Genomic DNA, 17,740 nt, shown 5'->3' with positions numbered 1-17,740 from the left:
GATTCACTGAAGCCCAGATTCACTGATTCACTGAAGCCCAGATTCGTGAATCCAGTTAAGCCCAGATTCACTGACTCTGGGCCTCTGCTTCATCTTGACGAGGCGTCCTTGGGAGGAAGGGTCGCAGGACCTCATGGGACCTAAGTACCACCCCAAGAGAAGGTTCTGAAGCCTGCGCTGGGTTTGCCTTTGGGGCTCCACACCCAGCAGCTCTGCCTCACTGCCTCGGGCAGTGGCATGGGCAGACTCCTCCACCCTCTCGCTGAGTGACTCTTGGCCATGACCGGGCTTGTGCTGGGATTTGACACCTGCCAGTGTGACAAAGGGAAGTGAAGGAGTCAGCCATGTCTCCAGGCTACAACGAGCTAGACACACAAACTGGGCAAATCAGACAGCTGCACCGAGGTCATCAGGGCCCAGGCCTTGGTTCTACAGGTGAAGAAACTGAGGCCCGGAGAGAAAGAGACTTGCAGTTCGGGTCAGCAGTGTGTGAACGGCAGACGTGGCACAGCTGTGCCGAGGCCGAGCCCCTGCTGGGGTTCTCCCTCCTTCATCAGGAAGAACGATCGCATCGTTTTCATCAGTGGTGCATTTTTGAATAGGTAGCAGAAACATGGTACAACTTTCTTTCTTTTTTTTTTCTTAAAACAATTTTTATATGTGTAAATAAAAATTATGGAGAACTTAGGATCCATAAAGTGACTCCGCTAATGCAAATTATGGGGGAAATTTGGATGAACTCAATGCAAAGAACTGATTAAAGCGCTAGTTTGAAGTACACTAACGTCTCCCACAAATCACATTCCTCAATACATGCATCTTCAAAGAAAAGCTTCTGAGCCAGAACAATCTCACAGAATCATTAAGACAACATAAAATGAAGGAATAAATGTTCCATATTCCAAATAATTTACTGAGGTTTCTTCAAGCCTCAGACTTTCAGTTTAAACTAATTTATGACTTAAAAAAAAAGAAATCACAGAAAAATGTTAGCTTTTCACTGGTCTACATATTAATTTAGTATGAAAATTTATTTTTTATTTTATTTTTTTAATGATGCAAGGCACTTTCTTATTTGGGCTTCACTTAGGGAAAAAAATAGTGCTACACTGGTTTATTATATTCTATTTAGAACCATTTTGGACAGAGAAAAATATGGGCTAAGCAACTCTAAAAAGAACTAACAACATTTGGCTTTTAAGAATGCAAAAAAAAGTCACATGAAAATCTAAAACTCCTTGTTTTTGAGCATCTGCTGTGACAAAACGAAACATCTTCCGTTGTTCATTAAACATTTTTTTCTCAATAGAATAAATTAGGAAGGTAATAGGAAAGGAAGCAATACGTGGATCATGTTAAAGTAAGGATAGTTGGCTAATGTGATTTAAAGCTTATTAATAAGGGATCAACAAGTTTAAGAAAAAGGTAATTATGCTATTGAATTATATTACAAAAGAAATGTGGTAGATTCCTGCATTTGTTAATGTTTCTGTAAGAGGCTCCTTCATAAAACTGAACTGTAAAGTTATTTTTAAAATGTAATATATAGAACAATGAATTTTTAGCAAACTTTAGGAAATTCTTGTTATAAATTACCCAGATTTTATAAACAAATCCCCCCTAACTTGCATTTTGCTTAAAGTAATAACTTTATATTATACAAATAAATTTCAAGTATGAAAAGTGCATTATTGCAATAATACCTCTTTGCAAGTCCGAAATTCTTGGTTTATAATAAAAATGTAAGATGTAAAAGCAAAAAGGAAAAGGAAAAAAGGGTAAAACCATCATTTGCCATCTATTGCAGAAATCCAACATCTTAAAATGTTGCTCCACAAGTTGCAGAGAAACATGTCTGGAAGCAACATATAATTGGAAAGAAACTGCTTGTGTTTTTACTGTTTTTCCATCATCATTGTCTCTAGTATTTTCTCCTTCCCAAATAGAGATTCACATCCTCTGTAATATTGCTCTTGAGTCAGCCGTTCTGTGCAGCCGCTGCTGGCATGTTTCCAAAATCTCTTCTTCATGTGTTCTCTTCAAACTGCCCGTGGTACCAGAACTAACAGATAATGACCTTTCTATCTGGAGTGGTGACATCATCTGTATTGTTAATTTTGCTAGGCAGATGGCTTCATATTCCTGAAGTTGATGGACAAATCCAGCATTAGGATTAATACAAAATCTTCTTTCTTGAACATAAGCAAATGCATCTCTCCTGGAGATCCCTGCATTTCCAGGGACAAGAACCTTTCCTCCAGTTTGTAAGCTCCCATCAATAAATTCTTTAGTCATGGGGAAAAAAACGTATTATATTTTCAACTGGATTATCTGCAATATCCAACACTAAATATCTAAATAATTGTTGAAAGTTTGGTTTCATGAAGTTTGCTTCAATATTTTGTCTTGTGCATATTATATGGGTTATTCCATTTTTCTGTAGGATAGGTAGCTCGGCGTCCTCTCGGCACAGGGGGAGCGCGGGGCACTCCAGCTTCACGTCCTCCATGGCCCCGCGGGCTGGGGGCAGCGGCGGGAGGAAGGAGGACCCGTGGGCCGGAGGGCTGCCGGTGGGCAGCAGGCTTACAGCCAACAAGGGCGGACCAACGGGTCCCGGCGGCTCCGGTGGCGGCCACAGCCGGGAAGACTCAGGCAGGGCGGCTGGCACCCGTCTGCCATGCTGCCGCCGTCTCCCTCCCGGGTCTCCACGCCCCTCAGGCCACCCGGCTGCGGAACAGGCCGGTACAACTTTCAACAGGCTCACAGAACACGGGGCCCTGCTCAGCCCTGCTCCCCAGCTCCCTTCCCAGGGTCCTGGGGTCCGTGTGGCCTGTGCAGAAGGATGCAGAGCGCAGAGGGGCAATAACAAAATGATTGTTATGAACTTAAGCATGGGGCCAGACAAATTCCGTTCTAGGGTATAGACAGAAAGAACTAGAAATGCTGTCCCCTAGGAAGGCGGGAAGGAGCTGGAGGAGCCGCTGCTGCCACTCTCCATAAAGGGAAAGATGAGGCTGCACAAACCACCACTGGGGTATTTTGGTCCAGGGAAACATCCAGAACAGATTCATGGAAGGACAACGTGTGCAGGGATGATCACTGGCGCCAGTGGCTCTCTGCCTCTTTCTGGGGCAGGGTAGCATGTGCTAGATTGGCAGATCCAGAGACGTGCAGCCGGCAGGCGACACACGGGCCACAGGAAGGCGTCTGGGAAGGTTTCACAGGTCCTTGTTCCCAGAAGACAGACAGACAGCTGCGGCATCATATGTTCAGGCTGGTGTGGCAGCCACAGGACTGTCCTCCCCCAGAGGAGCTGAAGAAGGAATTGTCCCTCTGGGGTGTTGCCTGGGGAGAGGACATGGTGTCTGTCCTGAGCAGCGTTTGTCCACTGTTTCCATCCTTGACTTAGGCAAACCTGAGTGAGGTGCCAGAAGCAAATATTTGAAGGACATAATGCAATGCCTATTGATTTGAGATGATGATTCAACTCCTTAAGTGTTCCCAGGGCCTTAAATGCACGTCCGCCCCCTGCCAACTTTTTCAACTTTTGTTGAACTACCCTCCCTCTGCTCCCCAGCCCACGATGGCCTTCTTTTAGTTGTGAGAATGTTCCATGCTTGGGATACACCCCAGGGCCTCTGCACATGCTACTTCCTCATTGAGCTGCTCTTTCCCTGCCTCCTTGCCTGCTAACTCCCATTCGCCTCCCTTCCTGCAGCCTGCATCGAGACTGCTCTCCCCCACGCAGAGCCCTCTCTCTGGGCACCAGGGAGTACGGTGGTACTTCTCCAGCACTTGAGGTTTATTGGGAAGTTGTGAATGGCCTATTGGCTTTCCTTGTCCTTGCTCATCCGTAAGAATATTTTGGATGCTGGAGATCCCTGGAGACATTTACGTGGAAGCCATAGAACAGGGGACGAGTAGTCCTCCCTGGATCAGACAGGGCTCTTTTATGTGGAACCCTGCCCACCACTCTGCAGCTAGGAAAATCCGAGCAAGTTGCTCCCTCCTTTAAGCCTCGGTCTTCCTACCTGCGGAGAAGTGGATGTGGTCAGAGGACCCACCCATCCCCTAGCTGGGTGAAGGTTGAGGGATGTGGCCTCCTCCCCTCCCCACAAGACACACCCATCGTCACTCTGGGATCTGCCTTCCCTTCCAGGGTCCCCGGGCCAACTGCCCACTCCGGGGGCACAGATTGGCACTACCCTCTTCCAAGGGCCTGCGTCTTGAGCACAGGCACGTGGCTCAGTGAGACCGGGGGACGTTTGCTGGTGGCCTCTGGGGGAAGCCCCCAGAAGGGATGGTTTCCTTCCTCTGGAGGTGGCTGCCCCCAGCTGGCACGGACGCTGTCGGCCCACATGCCCCATCAGGACTGGGCCTCAGCTTCCCTGGGTGGCTGCTTCCCCTCGAGCCACCCCAGTATGCTGTCATATCACACCTCAGTGTCAGAGTGCCTCCCGGGAGCCCACCCAAGAGAGGCCACGCTGGCTATCACTCGAGACCTCAGGAGCACGGAAGGCTGTTTCTCTCCTCTGTCTTCACTGGAGTCTGTACCGCGGTGCACATCGGAAGTTGGGGGGGAGACCCAGGGGATGTGGGGCTGGTAAAACAGGGGTGTCGCATTCCAGCCCCAGGGTGCGGCAGGTCTCAGCTCTGGAGAGTCACGGCGCTTGGGCACCTCAGCCATTTCTGTCCGCTCTCCTTCCATTCTTTGGCTCCTTCCGAGGGAAAACCTGTCTCTCATCACCCATGAGTTGTTCGGGACCATCGCTGGAAACCTTGCAGATGGCAGCCTGCTCCTCCCAGCGACCTGACACGTTGATCCTGAGGGCGCCTGCAGCCCGCAAGCCAGGGCACGGAGGGGATCAGCAATTCTTCTAAGAGGATCCGAACTCTCTGACCCCAACCATCTGGACCAGTTTAATCTTGCCCTGCACATAGATTTCAGAACTCCGCAGGCGGCAAAAATTGCATTGGGATTAAATCCCCCTGGATCCCCATGTTTCTCAGTGCCCTCTCCTCTCCCATCCCTTTTCCTGCAAATGATGCTCGTTGCTTTTGGCGATGAGAACGTGAGGCATCCAGTATGGACACGGAGTTCTGAATTTTCCTACCCTGCTGGGGAGGGGCCGGGGATGAGTTCAGCCCTCTGGAAATGGTTAGGCAGCACTTGCTAGAGCCTGGGGCTCAGCAAGTCCCCCCCGGGTGTGCATCCACCTGAGGGGCGTGTGCACACACACCAGGGGCGTGTGCAAGAATGTTCCCAGGAGTTCCGGTCACAGTACCCCAAACCGGGAACTGCCCAGGTGTGCACAAATCATAGAAAGGAGGACTCGTGGTGCGGTCACACGCCAGGACAATGAGCAGTGATGAGGATGATGAACTAGCTGTGCGTGGCCCGGCGGAGGAGTCCCACTGAGCCAGTGTTGGGTGAGAGAAGCCTGCAGCAAGGCCGCCGCTGTATGCTCACGTTCCCAGGGAGCTCGGAACCTGGGGAACATCAGTGGGGCTCCACCGCAGGCGGGAGTGGTGCCTCGTATGAGTGTTCTGGGGCTGCCGCAACCAACAACCCCAAACTGGGGGGCTTACACATCAGAAAGGTCTCCCCCCACAGTTCCGGAGGCCAGAATCTGAAATCCAGGTGTGGCAGGGCCGTGCTCCCTCTGGAGGCTCCAGGGGAGGGTCCTCCCTGCCTCTTCCAGCTCCTGGGGGCTCCAGGCATCCCTGGGCTGGTGGCCGCCCCCCTCCATCTCTGCCTCCATCTTCACACAGCCTCCTCTCCTCTGTGTACCTGGGTCCCAATCTCCCTCTCCCTGTAAGGACGCCAGTCATTGGATCTAGGGCCTAACTTACTCCAGCATGACTTCATTTTGTCTTGGTTACATCCGCAAAGACCCTATTTCCACGCAAGGTCCCATTCTGAGGTTTCAAGTGGATGTGGATTTGGCGGGGGGATGCTGTTCCACCCTCGCCTGCCTGAAGGAAGATGTTATGGGCCAAGTCCCGAGAGGCCTTCTGCGTCCCCCTGGTTGTGTTCTGGTCCTGGTTCTGTAGCAGGGGCCCCTGTGAAAATTCATCAAGCTGTGGACACTTTGGACCTGATCACCTTAGTATACTGAATAGGGTCGCAGGAAATCAAACTCAAAGGAAATACAAATCCGCTCAATCCACAAATACTTCCTCAGAGTCCTGGGGCTGCTGTACCAAATGACCACAAACCTGGCGGCTTGAACACAAACTTAGCATCTGCGGTCTGGAGGCCAGACGCCCAACACGGGTCTCCCCGGGCTAAAATCAAGATGCCTGTGGAGCTGGTTCCTTCCGGAGGCTCTGGATAGGACCCATTGCTTTGCCTTTTCCAGCTTCTAGAGGAGCCTACATCCCTTGGCTTGTGGCTCCTCCCTCCATCTTCAAAGCCAGCAACATGGATCTTCTTTCCTGTCTGACCTCTTGCCTCCCTCTCGTGGGATCCTGTGATGACATTGGACCCAGCTGGGTCATCCAGGATCATCTCTTATCTCGGGATCCTGAACTTAATCCCATCTGCCAGGCCCCTTGTGCTCTGTAGCCTATCGGATTCACAGGCTCTGGGGATTAGGGTGATTAAGTGGGGGCCTCTGGGGGCTGTGATCCTGCCGACCTCTTATTCACCTTGAGGCTGGAGAGAGAGAAAGCAGTCTGGACGGGTGAGCTGCACCTGAGCCAAACCCATCCCCCGACTCTGTCCTCACCCCCGATCCTTGAGTGAGTGTTGGGGTGAGGATGAAGGATGCCGAGTTAGATGGAAAGGGCGGTGCCCCCAGGGGCTTTAAGAGCTGGACGCAGCGTGGCGCTTGGTGACGATTGCAAAACAGATTCAAACGTTCCATGCAGCTGGGAGTTCTGGTTAGATGCCTGCATGGCTCTGCAGCCTCGGAGAGTAGAATCCTTCGAAAGGAGAGGTAGAGTGGGGTGCCCTTCAAGGTCTCAAGTTCTAGAAAACTCTGGCCCAGTGACTTCCACACCAAGATGGCTCAAGCTGGGCCTTCATCAGGGACTCAGTGTTTCCCACCCTAACAAACATCTGGCAGCTGCTCTCAGGTTGCAGAGGGAGACGCCGAGGTGGCTGTGGCATGGGGACCCCTGGCAAGGAGACGCTCTTTTCAGCACCTTGGGCCCAACAGGTTGAGCTTTTCTCCAGGAAGCGAATTCCTCTTGGACTCATCTGGTGTTTTCCTTATGTTTTCCCAGCTCGTTCATCATCTGGTTTCTGCTGGTTCTTGCTCTAAAGGTCCCAGTGAAATAGTGGCTGATGCATTGCTTTCTCGTCCCTCGAAGCCTTCCCATGGGTGATTAGTCAGCATGGCCCTGCTGCCCGGCGGGCACACACAGGGCCGGAGAGCAGCCTCTGCAGGAACTTGTAGGACATCTGCCTGCTCCCGGGCGGGGATGAGGGACGCCCTGGTGATGTTGGCACATGAGGCTCAGGCGTTGATGAAATCTCTGAGTTTGGATTCAAGCAATGTTTAAATGATCCCTGTGTGAAGATAATGTGATATTTCACTGACAGTGAGAACATTCAGCATTATTGCACTCATAAATAAATCTCTTTATTGGAGTGGGGCCTGGGACACGTCTTGACCCAGTTTGTCTGGGCCTTCCCCTCAGCACGGTGGTGGGGAAAGCTGGCCTGGTGGAAAATGCCAGCAAATCACTCCATTATAAACAGACTCTTTTCTTGAGAAGGGAGCCCCAGAGGAGTGGCATTGTTCCTCCTGTGCAACAGGCCCTCCAGGGAGAAGCTCGGGGCAGACAAACCGTTGCCCACTAAACAGTGTGCTCCTACCAGGAGTTACGTCCAGGGTTTTCTTAGGCGATCAGGCCGATCACTAAGACCACCTGAAGTGCTTTTTCTGCTCTCAGTGAACAGAGCACATAGGTTCCAAGGTCTCTGCGGAAGTGTCCTGGGGCCACCATAACAGAGGACCACAAATGGGGACTTACACAACAGAAGTTTATCCTCTCTGGTTCTGGAGGCAGAAGCCTGACATCCAGGTGGCAGGAAGCCACACGCCCTCTGGAGGCCCTTAGGAGAAGGTCCTCCCTGCCACTCTCAGCCAGGGCTCTGGCGGCCCTTGGCTTGCGGCCACATCCCCCCAACATCTGCCCCTTCCTCACCTGGCCTCTCCCCTGTGTCTCTGTGTCTCCCTCTGTGGTCCTGGTTCTTATCAGGACATTGCTGCTTCTTGTCGCATTTAACAAATGCCCAAATAGACCAGGTTCCCGGTGGTCTGCCCCTCCCCGAAGCCCCCCACTCTCCGTCCTTCTTCCCCATCCTGTGAGCTCCCAGCAGGTGCCAGCAGAGCAGGTTGGCCCGGGCTTTGCTCTGCCCCAAATCTGCCTGCGCCTGCCACCTCCTGGTTACTCGTCATACATCACATGTTCAGCGAGGCCTTTCCAGACCTCGGTCTAATCCCGCCAAATCGTTCTCACTGCCTTTATCACCGAGCGAGATTACCTTGTCTAGGAGGTTTCCTCGTTTCGTCTCTGGAATAACCACCAGAACGCAGGGCTCTGTCAAAGGAGGGAGCCGCTCCCCTGTTTCTGCATTTGCTCCCCGCGCTGGGAGGGCGTCCATGCAGGTGGCTGCCGGGCGGATGGACCCAGCTTTCTCCAGCAACACAAGAGTTCTAGCGTGATTCAAAGTCACACCACTGGGTTCTGAGCCTGGGGTTAGCCCCTGATGACACAGGGGCCCGTCCAGTCACACCCATCACTCTGTCCTGATTTGAATCAAGCCCAGATGCCCGGCACCTGTAAGAACCACTTCCCCTTCTGGGGAGCTTCCTCTCCGAGGACTCATACCATGAGGACATGGCGATCCTTTGCTGTCACCAGGCCAGGCAGAGCTGAGGGCTCCACTCGGAGAAGAAGGCCTGTTTCCAGGGACCCTCCAGGCTGCCGGACCGCGGTGGGAGTCACCTTCGGCAGCACAGCTGCTTCGAGAACCTGGCGGTGGAGGAGACAGTTGGCCCATCCTGACTCCACCCAGGGGTGGGCTATGGCTGCCCCCTTCCCTCAGGGCCATCAGGCCCAGCCTGGCTCATGACTCTGCCCGTCCAGGTACCCCTCGGCCGTCTCTTCACCTGGGGGCTGACCTGGGGCTTCTGGGAGGGGTCACCACTGCTCTGCCCAGAGCTTTGGGAGTGGCTGTGCTCCTCTGTAGCTGTTGTGGTCTGAGTTGTGTCCCCCTAAAAGATATGCCCACGTCCTAACCCCCAGTACCTGTGGATGTGGCCTTGTTTGGAAATGGAGTCATTTCAGATGTCATCAGCTTAAGATGAGCTCCTATCAGACTAGGATGGGTCCTGAATCCAATGACAGGAGTGCTCATAAGAAAGAGGAATTTAGACACAGGCACGGACGGAGGAGAAGCTGTGTGAGGACGAGAGGCAGAGACGGAGGGACGCGGCCACAGCCAAGGGACACCTGGGGTCACCAGAAGCTGGCAGAGGCAGAAAGGATCCTCCCCTGGAGCCTGTGGAGGGAGCCTGGCCCTGGTGACACCTTGCTTTCGGACTTCTGGCCTCCAGAACTGGCAGAGAGAGAAGTTCTGCTATTTTAGCCTCCCAGCCTGTGGTCCTTTGTTACCGCGGCCCCAGGACTCTCCCACCACAGCTCTCACTAGCTTCTGGAGATCTGGCTCCCCGCTTGCCCTGGCAACCCTGCGGGTTGGAGGGCACCTCCCCCCAGCTCCCTGGTCCCCCGAAACCCCATCCATGCTTTAACTGCTCCATGTGGGGAAGTGCACCCTGGGGCTCTGTGAGGTGCTGTCCTTGGCCCTTCTGAGGGTTGAGTCCTCTTGACAACTGTGTGGCCTTGGGTGAGCTCCAGCTGCCTCAGTGGTGCAAAAAGGATGTTTCTCACAGAGACACTGTTTGGCGAAGCCACGTGGGTGGCGGGCTGGGGCAGCACCTGTTGCTTCCGTGGGGATGTGAGAAAGCTGTGGTGAGCACGGAACAGGCCTCAGGATCAGCAGAACTGGGGGCAGTCAGAACAACAGAAATCTATCCCCATCCAGTCCTGGAGGCCAGGAGTCTGAAAGCCAGGCGTCATAGAGCCACGTTCCCTCCGAAGGCTCCAGGGGGGCTCCTTCCTGCCTCTGCCAGCTTTTGATGGCCCCAGGCATCCCTTAGCTGTGGCCACATGACTCCAGTCTCTGCCTTGTCCTCACATGGCCTTCTTCTCTGCGTCTTGTGTCTGTGTCTCAAGTGAAAGGACAACAGTCATAGGATTTAGGGCCACCCTAATCCAGAATGACCTCACCTAAACTAGTTACAACTGTAAACCTTTTTCCAAATGAGGTCACATCTGAGTTGCTGGCGGGGGTAAATTTGCGGGGGTCACTGTTCCACACACAACAGGGGGCTACAACTCTCATTTGTAGCTGGCTCCTGGCGTGTCTGGTGCAGGTGGTCCCGACAGCTCGCTGGGGACCAGAGGGTCAGCCTTGAGCCCTTCACAGCCCTGCTGGAAGCCATGGCATGGGGCAGCCCCTGACTTCCTCAGGCCTGGCCTCGTCCTCATTTCTGTGTGGGTGACTTTCTCCAATGCGGATAATACTCTCGTCCCCGGGAGGATTAAGTGAGCTTCTACATTCTGATGAGCCAGCAGACGGCTCATCGCTTCACTGACATCCAGTGGGTTTTGCAGGCATCCGGGAGTCTCTGTAGAGAGTGGATGGTTGCAGACACATCTCTGTCTCGGCTGGAGCCTCGTTGACCTCTGCCCAGGATTTCCTTGCTATGGCCCCAGAGCCTGGGTGATGAGCCACTGGTGAGAGGAGGAAAGAGTGGGAAGGTACAAAGATTCCTGGTCCCAGGACCCTCACTCCTCTCCCCAGGACCTGGGGGATGGGGTGGGGGCAAGTGGGGACATAGGAGGGGTCTTCTCTACCAAAGGCAAGGCGCTGGGCCTCCGGGTTGTTCTCTCCTGGTTGTGCCCAGCCCCCATGTCCTCCTGGGCCAGCACAGTGTGCCAAGCATGGATGGGTCGCCTCTGGGAAAGGGTCTGGGGTACCTGCTGCTCAGAGTTTCAGCTGCACGTGGCTCAGTTTTCTGAGCTCAGCCTCGGGCGTTAAACCATCTCAGTCCTTCTCTCCCAGAGTTCCCTTTTTTTCTTAAATTTATTTTTAAAGGTTTTTTTTATGGAGGTGTAATTCACATAACATAAAGTTAACCACTTTAAAGCGTACAATTCAGTGGCGTTTAGCACAGTCAGACCGATGTACAACCACCAACTCCACGTAGTCCCAGAACATTTTCATCTCTCCGAAAGGAAACCCACGGCCACTAACAGTCATTTCCCATCCCTCTCTCCTTCCAGCCCCTGGCTTTCTGTCTCTATGGATTTGCCTGTTCTGGACATTTCATATGCATGGAATCATGTAATATGTGGTCCTTTTGCGTCTGGCCTCTCTCACTGAGCATCATGTTGTCAAGGCCCATTCGTGCTGTATCCTGTGTCAGCACTCCATCTCTTTTTATAGCTGAGTCATATTTCATCATTTGGCTATGCCACATTTGTTTATCCATCACAGTGGATGGACATTTGTGTTGTTTCCATCTTTGAGCTATTGTGAGTAATGCTGCTGTGAACAGGCGTGTACAAGGATTGGAACACCTGCTCTCATTTCTTCTGGGTGCGTTTCTGGGAGTGGAATCGCTGGGTCACCTGACTGTCCTTTGCTCCGACCAGAGGTTCTGGCCCCGCTCTCAGTGCCAGCTTACCCCGAGTGGCCTCCTCAAGACCCCCTGGCAGCCTAGCATGGAGAGGACTGGGGCCTCATTCACACAGTTCGCCAGCCAGCTGAGCCATGTGTCAGGGTTCAGAGCATCCTCCCCAAAACATGACCAGTGCCTGGTAGGCCATTCCCAGCGCGACTCAGGAGTCTGAGGACCCTGCATGAAACAACACTGAATTGTATCGGGAGGACCTCTGCCCTCATCAGCCCTTCCAGCCCTTCTGGTGGCATCGAGAAAGTCCCAGAAAGGGGCTGACAGGCCTTGAACACCTCTCAATACTTGTGATTTTCCTTCTCAGAAGACTTGGGGGGGGGGGGGGGGGGGGGGTCCTATCCTTTGGCAAACAGCCAAAACCTAGAATCTAATGTCGGTGTCTGTTTACGCTGTGGCTGCTTTTATAGTTACTTTCTATTTATGGCAGGTTTTCCATGTAAGCAGATAAAGTGAGTTGATTTGCAGAAAAACGTGAAGTGAGTAAGCAGACAAATGGTAGGGGAGAAGGGAAGATGGCCAATGAGCCCGGGGATGACTGGGGCTTGGGGAACTTCCAGGAAATCAGTCCTACTGGACCAGGAAGCAAGAGACTCAGGCCCTATTTATGTTCAAATACTGCTCAGGGCTCTCTCTCTCTTCCTTCCTTTCCTTCTTTCTTCTTTTTATAAAATTACGTACAACCAAGTGCACTACCTTCAGTGTGTCTCCTGGTGAGTTTGGACCTACACATATGATCGGTAACCCTACTGTGGGCTCGGCAAGCTGAGGAGTCAAAAGAAAGATTACTTGGACTCTCAAGGTCTGGCAGTAGTGTTCTTTTATTCAGAGAATAGCATGGGAACAGGACCCATGGGCAGTAAGGAGCTGCAACGTGTGGAGGGTAGAGCTAAATTTATAACGCAAAGGTATGTGAGTTATTTCTTTACAAGACAAAGGAAAGATCATGAAAAAAGTCCTTAAAATGGTATCAGGGCAGCTGGGTTCTGGTTATTGGGTGGTCCTATAACTTTGGATGCGAATCAGGTCGGCTCAGGTCAGGACGTTCCTGCTTCCCGGAGGATGATATAGATCGGTCTGTAGGTTTATACCAAATGGCTTCCTCATATTCTCCAATATATCCTATTGCTTGCCATTTTTATTTGTCAACGGCCACCACCGGTTGATTAGAGCTGGCCTGGCTGGAGCCTCTTTGCCAGCCCTGCTGGATGTGGAGTGTCCTGGTTTGCATATTTGAGCTCTGGCACCTTGAATCCTTCCAGGACCTCTGTGGCATCATGTCAAATGCGGATAGCCACGCTTGACTCCCAGTGTCCTGCTCTTGGCCCTCGTCCACCCTTCCTTGCAGGGGCAGGCGCTTGTCAGAGCAACTCCAAGGAGAACCTGGCCCATCACAAATCTGGCCTCTCCAGGTGCACAAGAGTCAGCCTGTGTGGGGAAGGTGGGGCACGTTCCGTTACAGAAACCCCCAGGGGCACATTCGCTTCCACACATCAGCAAAGGGCCTCACCCAGCCCCTTCGTGCAGAGGCTGATGCAAGAGGCTCCAGGATTGCCGGCTCAAGCAGGAAGTGTGAACAAAAACCACAGCAGTGGCTGCTTGCTCAGGGGAGGGGCGGAGGTGCTCTGTCTGAAGCGGCTGCCAGCCTCTGCTCAGTATTTAGAGTCCAGCAGGCCTCAGTGAAGCTTGCATAAGAGGGACTTGGAAGAGGCTCACAGAAATGGGCCCCTCCCTCTGGTCGCACACGCTACCCTTGGTGTCACACCGCAGGTTTCTTGTAAAATTCTTTAGGACAAGGCCCAAGGACGAGGCCTAGTCAAAAAAGTAGTCAGCGGAGCCTGACCAGAGTTTGGTCAAGGAGAGAGCCATTGTCGCGGATGGTTGAGGACGGCGGGCGTCCTGTTAGTACTCTAGTATCATTGTTACACGGAGGAACGGAGACTCAGAGAGGCCTGGTCCCTTGCCCAAGGTCCCCCAGCGCCACGGTCAGGTGGGCGTTTGAGGCCAGCACAGCCACGCCGGGCCCAGATGTGGTACCACGGAACACCCATGTCCAGTGAGGGACGAGTGGCCAGGCTTTTCCTTTCTGCTACACTCCCTGCCTCTCCCCCATCAGACCCCAAGATATGGGATGAAGCAGATGACCCAGAGGCCCGTTCCTCGACATCTTTCGGGGCTTTTCTGAGAGTCAGAGGGAGGGACCGAGGCCTTTCTAAGCAGCCATCAAGGCCGTGTCGTTTTCTCTGTAATTCGGAACCAGCAGGGTCCTAGCAGAACAGGTGGCCCCCAAGGAAGGTAATTGAGGAACTATCCACCGAGATGAGGGCCCTGGGGCTGGCAAGAGCAGGAGTTAGGACCACCAGGGTCAAGGACACCTAGCGATTCCCATGGGAGGGGCCACCTGAGAGGCGCTGGGGGAGCGGCCCCTTCCCCATGATGGGCGTCCCGTGAGGGAACATGGCCTCTTCCCCACAGGACGGAACTGGGAGACCATCTCTCGCTGGCCTCACTCTCCTTCGACCACAGGTCTCCAGGCTCCTGCAATAGCGTCCCCACTGGCCAAACCCAATGGAAGCTGGTCGGTGGGTGAGCCAGCAGGGAAGCGGGCCCTGGAGGGCAGCTCCTGGGCCCAGGGCAGGGAGGGAACAGCAGAGCAAGGGTCCAGGGGACAGGCGGCAGCAGCGCCAATCCTGGCAGGTCTGGGCCGAGCAGGCTGGATTATGATGCCAGGTGGCTCCAGGTAGGCTGGGGTCACGGGAGGAGAGGGTGGAGAGAGAGGCAGAGGCAGCCAAGGATTACAGGTCCGGGGATGAGTGCGCGGTTCCGCATCGGTGCTCCTGGGAACTGTCCCCAGCAACAAACTTGAAAAGAGCTCACGTCAGGCTGAATGAGGCCGGGACAAGCCGTAACTACAGGCCTGTGCCCGGGAAGTGGGGTCAAGTCCCGATCTGTGTGCCGTGGAGCCTCGCTGGCGCCCTCCTCCATGCCCTCCAGGCACCAGGACCTGCCTCTGTCAGAGCATTCCTCCAGGATCCTGCTTGGCTAAGCTCTCCAGCAGCCAGAACAGGCTGGCACGAGGAAGGGGCCCCCTGTGACTGACTGAGTAGTGGACGGCAGTGGAGATGTGATGAAGGACAGTGATGGAGCACCCATCTGAAATGGAACCTTCCTACCTCCTTCTGTCTGTAGTGAGGACTCTATTCAGGGCTGCCACATACAGTAGCAAGGTTTGTACACTGCACAAAGGCACCTGGCACTGGCCCATGCTCTGCATGCACCCTGTGCCCCCTGGTCTGGGCCTCCTCCAGCTCAAGGATGAGGCATCTGCTTCTTTGCACAGAGATGCCATCCACTAGCCAAGCCTCCCGTGGGACGGTGTCTGCCCAGAGGGAGTGCTTTTCAACCATGCATCCCCCCAGAGGGGAAAACTGTTTTAGTTCTCACCAAGTCACCTGCTCCAGCTATCACCGTGTAACAAATCAGCCTGGCAGTCTCACGGGAGTGGGACTTCCTACATGGAGATTCTGGGCTCCAAGAGCGACTATTCCAAGAAAGGGGAAGTGGAAGCTGCCAGCCTCTGAAGGCCTGGCCCGGAACCGGCACAGTGTCACTTCCACTGGATTCTACTGCTCCAGCAGCCATGGAGCCCACCCAGACTCGAGGAGAGGAGTTGTAGACCCCAGCCCTGATGGGAGGAAGGCCAAAGACTTTGTGTGGCTGTCTGTAACCCACCGCCATGCCGTATCCACTGAGGGGTGCCCAACGGAGGCCCTGGCTCTAGGAACCGGAGGGACCCCAGCATGAATAAAATCCCACCCCTGCTTTCTGAGAGCCTCCAGTCTTGTTGGGCCAAAGAGGGTTCACGGAGTGACAACATGAATCCCATGTGGGTTGTAGCTGCGGACAGTTAGGGTGTCCCGTGAAGGTGCTGGTGGCCCGTCAGGGGGACCCTCGGGAAAACCCTTGACAAATAAAAATGGCAAGCAATAGGATATATTGGAGAATATGAGGAAGCCATTTGGTATAAACCTAATTCAGCCTGACCTTGTCTTTCCTAAAGGGCCTGACCGTGGCTGTTGAGCATGCATTGTATATCTGCTTTAGACATTCCCTATGGCAAGAACAAAGGCCCTTGAGATAAAGGTGCAACTTCCCTCCCCCTCCCAACTTTGGCATCTCCTTAAGGATTAAGCATCTTTCCTTAGGCTAGAAACTGATTGCTGCGCTCACCTATGACCGCCCAGCTCGAGACAATAGACTTGCCTCCTGCTAGCCCTCTGAGACAGCAGACCCACTACCTGCTGTGTCCATCAAGCGCTGTGCCAACACGGCAATCTTGTGACTATTGTGGGAGGGACATTTCAATCATGTGTGAAACACCCTGTTTGGGGGTATATAACCACTCTGTGCACCCCACTTCTTTGGTGCCCCTTCTTCCTTCAGGAAGAAAGGCCCCGGGCCATGGTCCTCAGATTTCAGCTCAGAATAAACTCACCCAAATTTTCATTTATAGATTGGTTATGGATTATTTTCGTCAACACCCTCTTGATCACCCAGAAAGGACTGAACCTCACACCTTCCTGGATGTTACGGGCGTGGCCAGGAGAGGCCTCCCTGTGACAGGGGAGAGGCGGCTTCACGGCACGGTGGGTCGGAGCCCGGGGGGACGTGTGGACCCAATGTGTGATAGTGGGGGATGCGAAGGACACGAGGAACTGTGAGAAGGAGGGTCAACATGGACCAAGCAGAGAGGCAGGAGAGCAGAGGTCTAGGGAGGAAGCCATTCCATCATCAGGAAGGACCCCCGTCTGTGACCTTGTTGCTGCCCCCAAACAGCCAGTTGAACTGTTTTCTGGAACTTTCTCTGATTGAGAGGACACAGCCAAGAAAATCTAGACTTCTGTCCTATAGGCATTTGGACATCCCAGAGGGACCCAGGCCACCTGAGGAGTGGGTGTGTGGAGGCGCTGGCTCCTGGGTTAGGGGCAGGTCTTGTCCCTGAGGGTCGAGGGGACTTTCCAACGGGGCCATGCAGACCTGGGAGAGGGAGGTCCACCCCTGACAATCTCCTGACCACACGCACGGAAATCGCCAGAAGTCCCCTTGCCTACTCCTTGTTTCTACTCCAGGCTGAACTGGAGCAGGCGGCCCACACTCGCTACAGCTGTTCCCTGGCCAGGCGTCTCTCCTGGGGGCCTCCTGCAGCGGCTCGGCCTGTCCTCCTGCTCCTCTCGTCACAGGATCCACAGAGTCAGCAAGGGGGCCCGGGAGATCTTAACGCTCTCACCTGAAGTACGGGGAGACAGAGGTCCCGAGAGGGGAGCTGCCTTTTCCCAGATCCCTCTCCCGTCAGTCTCCAAGCTGCGTTAGAACTCTTCTCATGTCAACTCTGAGCTTGTTGCAACTGCAAACCGCACAGGGACCTAAAGTCAACAGTGACATCTCCCGCTCCTCTTCCTCTTCCCTCCTCGTCACGCTCCTGAGGGAACCCAGCTCCTTCCCTCTGACATCTCCTGGGAAGATCCGGAGGGGCCAGCAGCAAGCAGTGGCTCTTCCGTGAAATGAAAGACCCTTCCCCTGGGGATGCTGAGCGAGCTGGGGTAATTTTGCATTTCGAAAGAAGAGCTGGGTTCCTAGAGACAGCTCACTCCATTGCTGAGTATTGCCTCTCTTTCAAAGTTGGTTTGGTTTGGTTTTTGAGAGTGTATGGGGTTCCTGGGGCTGCTGTAACAAATTACCACAAACGAGGGGCCTTAAAACAGCGGGAATGGATTCTTTCCCAGTTCTGGAGGCCAGAAGTCTGAAGTCAAGGTGTCGCAGGACCCCGCTCCCTCCAAACGCCCTTGGGTAGATTCCTTCTGTATTAGTCAGGTTACCCCAGAGACCACGGGGCCAAAATACAGAAAGAGATTTTATAAGGAACTGGCTCACGTGATTGTGGAGGCCGACGAGTCCTAAGAGGCGCA

The 17,740-nt window shown here is 53.6% G+C and overlaps 1 pseudogene; it reads right to left on the bottom strand.

The window, feature by feature from the left end:
* Positions 1 to 1,978: 1,978 nt before the first annotated feature.
* On the bottom strand, positions 1,979 to 2,509 carry LOC124251217 (serine/threonine/tyrosine-interacting protein-like; annotated as a pseudogene).
* Positions 2,510 to 17,740: the final 15,231 nt, after the last annotated feature.

The sequence above is a fragment of the Equus quagga genome, chromosome 13, assembly GCF_021613505.1.
Source record: "Equus quagga isolate Etosha38 chromosome 13, UCLA_HA_Equagga_1.0, whole genome shotgun sequence".
Taxonomy (NCBI): domain Eukaryota; kingdom Metazoa; phylum Chordata; class Mammalia; order Perissodactyla; family Equidae; genus Equus; species Equus quagga.
The sequence above is the reverse complement of the archived record's forward strand: the minus strand, read 5'-3'. Positions and strand labels throughout refer to the sequence as shown.